Raw genomic sequence first — 7,488 nt, forward strand, 5'->3', positions numbered from 1 at the left:
TCCCCTTCCCCCACCTCTCCCCCGCACATCCTCTCCGCTCTTCCCCGAGAACGCTATTCTGAAGACGACAGCCGAACTGTCGAAACGTCAAATAACATACTGTGAGTGTCCTTTCTTTGTGTCTCTCTATTCTACAAATCTACATCCGTGTTTTTATATATTTGTGGTTCACCGAAGAGTGTGCCATTTCGAAGATATATATATATATATATATATATATATATATATATATATATATATATATATATATATATATATATATATATATATATATATATATGTGTGTGTGTGTGTGTGTGTGTGTGTGTGTGTGTGTGTGTCCCTCCCCGGACTACAACCTTGACGTGGTGGAAGGGCTTGTGCGTTCCGATGACCCCTAGAGCTGTGCTGGCGGGAGTAATAAAAATTGCTCCTGGTAGGGTCACCCATGCCAGATAGGTCGAAGGTTAGGAGCCAGACGGAAGGTAGTCCACGCAGCGTCTGTTCCTCAGTGAGGCGGCTGCAATGGCGTCTGACCCCAGTGGGGTGGCCAGTAAGTGATGGTGTCACGTTAAAAACTCTATTGAGGAAGGCAACGGGAAACCACCTCAATTATCATTCCCAAGAACAATGTGATGGACAATAGAGATATTTTGAGTCCTGGCAACCACGTGGCTCGGCCTTATCGGCCGTGTGTCGTGCCCGGCAACGGGGGAGGCAAGGCTTCCGAGGTCGTCATCCCACGAAACCCTTGCAAGGGAAAACCAGCAGCAACAGGACCGAAGACGCAGGAGAAGAAGATTAAATTAGTTAGAATAGGAACGTGGAATGTGAGGACAATGATGAGGACAGGGAAATTTGAGAATGTTAAGCGAGAGATGGAAAGGGGAAAAATAGATATTTTAGGTCTATGCGAGGTGAGATGGAAGGATGGCGGTGATTACTGGAGTGATCCGTATAGAAACAGCGGCGGGGACGAGAGCCAACGAGGGGTTGCCATAGTATTAAATGATGAAGTAGGAAGAAGCGTAGTCAACATAGAGCATGTAACGAATAGATTAATACTAGTAGAGATAAAAGCAGAGCCGACGAACTTGGTTATTATTCAGGTATACATGCCACCGAGCAACCATAAAGAAGAAGAGGTCGATAGGATATACGATAAGTTAGAGGACATGATCGCGTGTGTTCCTGCAGGGAATAATTTGATAGTAATGGGGGATTGGAATGCGACGGTAGGCGAAGGAAGAGATGGTGATGAGGTGGGGGACTACGGTTTAGGCACGAGGAATGACCGCGGGGAGAAAGCAGTTGAGTTCTGCGGGAGACAGGGGTTAGTCATCACCAACACTTGGTTTATGCACCACAAAAGACGCAGGTATACATGGAAAATGCCAGGTGACTCAGGAAGATATCAGCTGGATTATATCCTGGTTAGACACAGGTTTAGGAACAGTGTGATAAATTCCCACAGCTTCCCGGGAGCGGATGCGGACTCAGACCACAATTTAGTTGTTATGAAATGTAGCGTTCGTTTCAAAAAGATAAGGCAGGGGCGGCGAGTTAGAAAATGGAATGTAGAAGCATTAAATGGGTTGAAAAGGAAGGAATACAAACAGGCGGTAGAAAAAATCATGGAGGATGGTAAAGGACTTAGTACTATCGAAGAAAAATGGGAAATGATCAAGAAAGGGTTGTCTAAAGCCGCAAAAGACACTATTGGAACCGTTAACGCTAAAAGGACTAGGAAACCATGGATCACGGATGAGATGATTACAAAGATGGATGAGCGGCGAAAATGGAAGAATATAAAAACAGAATTAGGCAAAATGAGGTACAAACAATTGAACAATAAATTGAGGCGGGCAACAAAAAAAGCAAAAGAAGCATGGTGGAAGACGCAGTGCGAGGATATGGAAAATCTCCAGAGGAAGGGTGAAAGCGGTGCGCTGTACAGCAAAGTTAAATCGTTATCGGGAAGTAAGAAAGGAAGGGCTATGCTAACAGTTAGAGATAAGGCGGGTAAGGTAATAGTTGACGCAGGAAAGATCCAAGAGAGATGGAAGGAATATAGAGAAGAACTGTATAGTAAAGAACTCAGACCAACAAAGTTAGACATTGTAAAAGAAAATGACGTAGAGGAAGACAGCTTAGGTCCAGGCATACTAGACAATGAGATAGAAAGGGCATTAAGGGAGATGAAACTAAATAAGGCCGTGGGGGTTGATAACATTCCCGTGGAACTTTTAAAATGCTTAGGAAAGTGTGGGAGGAAGAGGCTATATGGGCTGATCCGTAGTATTTATGAGGAGGGAATCTGGCCGGAAGACTTTGTGAGTACAGTTTTAGTTCCTATTCCGAAGAAGGTAAAGGCCACGTCATGTGAGGACTACAGGACAATTAGTTTGATATCCCACGTAGCTAAAGTTGTTCTCAGGATCATAAACAAAAGGATAGAGAGTAGGGCAAAAGATTACTTAGGGGATGATCAGTTTGGGTTTAGGAAGGGGAGAGGGACGCGTGATGCCATTGCAGTAATGAGATTATTAATCGAGAGGAATATAGAACACAACCAGGAGGTATTTGCCTGTTTCGTAGATTTCGAAAAAGCGTTTGATAGAGTGAATTGGGAAAAACTAATGAGTATTCTGCAGAAAATAGGAATATACTGGTGGGAAAGGAGGCTAATCCACAACCTGTACATGTCTCAGGCTGCTCAGGTGCGGGTGGGAAACGGGGAGTCAGGATGGGCAGTGTTAGGAAGGGGTGTAAGGCAGGGTTGCCCATTAACACCGTTGCTGTTCAACCTGTATGCAGAGGAAATGATCAAAGAGGCATGGGAAGAACTCGAGGTAGGAATGAAAGTGGGCGGGGAATTCGTAAAATCAGTTAGGTTTGCTGATGACCAAGCTTTAGGTTGTCAGTCAGCCAAGGGGCTGCCAGCATTGCTGAGTGAATTGGAAATTCAGTGCGACAGGTATGGGATGAGAATCAATATTAATAAAACAAAGGTTATGCGTTTTTCTAGAAAGAAAAAGGTCAAGCTTAACATTAACATGAGAGGGCAAAAACTAGAGCAGGTAGAACAGTTTACGTATCTCGATAGTGTTTTGGACCAACACGGTCAAAGTAGTAGGGACGTAAGGAGAAGAATTGCGCTAGGCAAAGAGGCTTTCACAAGGAGGAGGGAGTTAATGACGGGGACTTTGAGTAAGGATGTTAAGAAAAGACTCGTAAAAACTTTGATATGGAGCGTAGCTATGTACGGTGCGGAAACGTGGTCATTGAAGCAGGAGGATAGACGTAGATTGGAGGCTTTTGAAATGTGGGTGTGGAGAAGAATGGAGAAGGTGAAATGGACAGAGAAGAAAACAAATGAGGAAGTACTTGGTATGGTGGGCGAAGAGAGGGGTTTTTTGGGAGCAATCCTATGAAGGCAGGAAAAGTGGATGAAGGGGGTATTGACCGGCAGTGGGATGTTGAAGACTGTGATAGAGGGTAGGATGTTGGGCAAAAGAGGAAAGGGAAGGAACAGGATAGGGATGTTGGACGGGATGAAGGGTGGAAAAAAGTACTCAGAGATGAAGAGGGACCTGATATAGAGTAGGATGATGGATTTTGTGTTTTGTTAGGAGTAATAAAATGTTTGTTTGGTAGTTGTGTCCATCCAAAAACCTACCTTAAACGGTAGATTACCTTAAAAAAAATATATGTGTGTGTGTGTATGTATACACAAGCAAATACATACCGATCTCTTCGAAAGGAAACGCTCTTCGGCGACGCACAAATATATGAAAACACTGATATAGATTTTTAAAACTTAGAAACCCAAAGAAAGGACACTCACATGCGTAGTTTTGGCGTCGACGGCCCGGCCGGCATCACGATAATGCCGGCCAAGGGCGAGGCGTGCGTTGCGCCACGAAACGCGGGCTAGTGAGTGCCGTCCCGTTCCCCGTGTCGACACTCGTTCACAAGTGGTGATCGCCTCCCCGCCGACCCCCGCATTCGCCACATCGGCGCAAACGAATACGCACTCTCCGAACAATCTCCGAAGAAGTCTTCTTACACACAAATATAAAGTTTACTACATTTAATGACGAAGCCCATTTTTTATTATTTTAATGTTTCGCAAAATTTTCGGACGCCGTTGTTCGTGATTTCCGGAGTGACTTCCGCGAATCCACAATTCGCTATCCCCGCCGCTGAGTTTGTTTCGCACGTAGGGGGGGCAGGCCTCCTCTCCGCAGCAGACTCTGTGTGAGTCTGCCCTATGGTGGGCGGATCCGGGGGTCTATTTCCGTGCCCGCTCCGAGGTGCCGCCTCTTAAGAAGAGCCCTGCGTGTTCAACTTGCTGGGGGGGGGGCAAGGGGGTCGCTGTGGGAAGAATCCTTCCTTCTTCTCGAGGCGAGCCGTCCGATTAGTGGTGGACGGTGTACGCGTTCAACGGGGGGGGTGTATTTTTAAGTGACCGGGCGCCCCCGCTCCGAAAGCGCAACCTTCGGCGTCTGCTGCGAGTCCGAACTAGGGTCGCCCGTTCTCAGAAGGCGATCACATTCAGAGTGGCGTCTGCCCACGCGACTCGGGGCAGGAGCAGGAAAGTGACGACGACCGGGTCGATTCCACGGAGCGGCGGACAGTCCTCGGTGGCGAAGGACAACACTTCCCCATGAATAATGCCCTGATAAAACATTTCCCTTGAGAATCCTAACACCTTGCCAACTTGTCCACTTATTTCCTCGCTTATTTTTTGAGTAGTTGCAGTAGATTTTTATGGAGGTGACCGACAGCTGAGATCATTGGCGCCATTAGGGATAGAAAGGATGAAGGGTGGAGAGAAACCCGGCGTCGGCATTAGCCTACTCTTGTCGAAAGGCACCAATGGGTCCGCAGTTTAACGTCCCATCCGACGGACGGCGTACTCGCTCGAAGTGCTCTCCATTGAACATCCCAATTAGGGATACTACTGAAAAATATATGTTGGCAACTGGATTTAAACACTGGGAAACCCTCTCGGTGGGAAGCCTGTACGTTAGCCATCGCACCATCCCGATCCCCTTATGTTTCAACCAGGAGATGACGTGTGTGACGGCAACGCCTAAGTATTTGATCGAGTCCACACATCCGATATCAGTTGTTTTAATGCTTTCGAGAGAGGGCTACACCTGATAAGAAAAGTCATCACTTGACACTTGTCCGGGTTCAGTGGTGATTGCCGTATGTCCTGCCATGCCGTATTGGACGTGTAGCATTCCACGCGAAATGCATAATTCCACGATGGGTGTTTTCCAGTGCTATTGAAATGTTGTTTGTCGTAATCTCGAGAAAACCGCGCTGGTTACGTCAGCGCCCAGTGGATGGCGCGGCGTGCGTCTTGCTGGTGACGTGGGTTCGACTCCGGCCGACGCCTCCGGTCACCACGGATTAGGGGCAAGGAAAGAAACCTCACCTCTTCCGTGATTTTCGACCGCTTTTCGCCTTGGCGGACTACACTCTGAACTCTTAAGATTTTCTTGGCTTCCGCTGTGTGTGCCTTGTTCCATTAAAAAATGATTTGGTGTCTACTCGTTGATTGCATCGCGCGCAGCTTAAGTAATTACGTGTCTTTCATTTAAACCATGTTTTAAAGGCTTCTTCTATTCCTCGCTGGTCTTCTTTTCCAATGTTCCAAGTCTCGAAGCCATAGAGCTCCATGATATACGAGGGTCATCCGGAAAGTAGTACCCGTTCGTGCCGCATGAAGTGCTGACGACGCGAGTAGCCGCTGGACGAGGTCAGATAGCTTCAGTGGCTTGTCTGCCTTCTCTGAGCCAAGTTGCGTGACGCTAGCATTGCCTGTGTTGTTTCTGTGATTGTTTACAATGTTTAAAAAAATTGAGAACGCCGCCAGTTGTGAAGTGAGGGCAGTGATTAAATTCCTCAATGCAAGAAACGTTCGCCCATGTGATATTCATCGCCAATTAAAGGAGGTGTATGGAGACAATGTAATGGACGAGTCGTCTGTTCGGCGGTGGTGTCGCAACTTCAACATGGGGAGGGGGAACACACACGACGATGAGCGTTCGGAGAGACCGTCTGTCATTACAGACCAACTGGTGAGCTCAGTTGACGAATTCGTGAGGAACGATCGGCGCGTCACAATTGATGACATCTGTGAGCATTTTCCCAATGTTTCTCGAACAATTGTTCATGAAATTGTTAAACACCATCTGCATTATGCAAAAATTTGTGCAAGATGGGTCCCTCGCGTATCTCAATGAGCTGGCGGCGAAGGACTATGCAGCAGGAATACAGAAACTTGTCACACGTTATGACAAATGCCTTAATTTGCTTGGAGATTATGTTGAGAAGTAGTTTAAAGTATCCTCTTTCAAATAAAATTTTTTATGTTTGTTAATATTTACTTTTGTGTCTTTATTTCACGAACGGGTACTACTTTCCGGATGACCCTCGTGTGTGTGTGTGTGTGTGTGTGTGTGTGTGTGTGTGTGTGTGTGTATATATATATACACACACACACACACACATTCAAACACGAAATCCCACCAAACGGCGAATAAATACTCATATATACAGAAACAGATATAAGGAAAAGGGATAGGAACACACATGAAGGACGAACACAATAGAGGTGGTGAAGGCGGAATCGAAGGGATCACGAGAGTAAAAATATTTCCTTGACCGGGACTTGAACCTCGGATCTTTCCACTTGCAGGGCGGATGCTCTCAACCACTTGAGCTATCGAGGAAACGTAATTTATCCTGAGATCCGTGGGTCTAATATGTCGCCAAGCGCCCCGATTCTTTAGCCAAGAGATGGCGTCAGATAGTATGGGTATTTATTCGCCGTTTGGTGGGATTTCATGTTTGAATGTCTACATATATATACCTATATATATATATATATATATATATATATATATATATATATATATATATATATATATATATAAATAAAATATATATATATAATATATATATATATATTTATATATATATGAATATATATATATAGTATATTCCTCCCGGACTACAACCTTCACGTGGTGGAAGGGCTTTGCGTTCCGATGACCCCCAGAGCTGTGCTGGCGGGAGTAATAAAAATTGCTCCTGGTAAGGTCACCCATGCCAGATAGGTCGAAGGTTAGGAGCCAGACGAAAGGTAGTCCACGCAGCGTCTGTTCCTCAGTGAGGCGGCTGCAATGGCGTCTGACCCCAATGGGGCGGCCAGTAAGTGATTATGTCACGTTAAATACACTATTGAGGAAGGCAACGAGAAACCACCTCAAATATCATTCCCAAGAAGATAATGATGGACAATACAAAGATTTTGAGTCCTGGCAACCACGTGGCTCGGCCTTATCGGCCGTGTGTCGTGCCCGGCAACGGGGGAGGCAAGGCTTCCGAGGTCGTCATCCCACGAAACCCTTGCAAGGGAAAACCAGCAGCAACAGGACCGAAGACGCAGGAGAAGAAGATTAAATTAGTTAGAATAGGAACGTGGAATGT

The sequence above is a fragment of the Hetaerina americana genome, unplaced genomic scaffold (assembly GCF_022747635.1).
Source record: "Hetaerina americana unplaced genomic scaffold, ioHetAmer1.1.p SCAF_217, whole genome shotgun sequence".
Taxonomy (NCBI): Eukaryota; Metazoa; Arthropoda; class Insecta; order Odonata; family Calopterygidae; genus Hetaerina; species Hetaerina americana.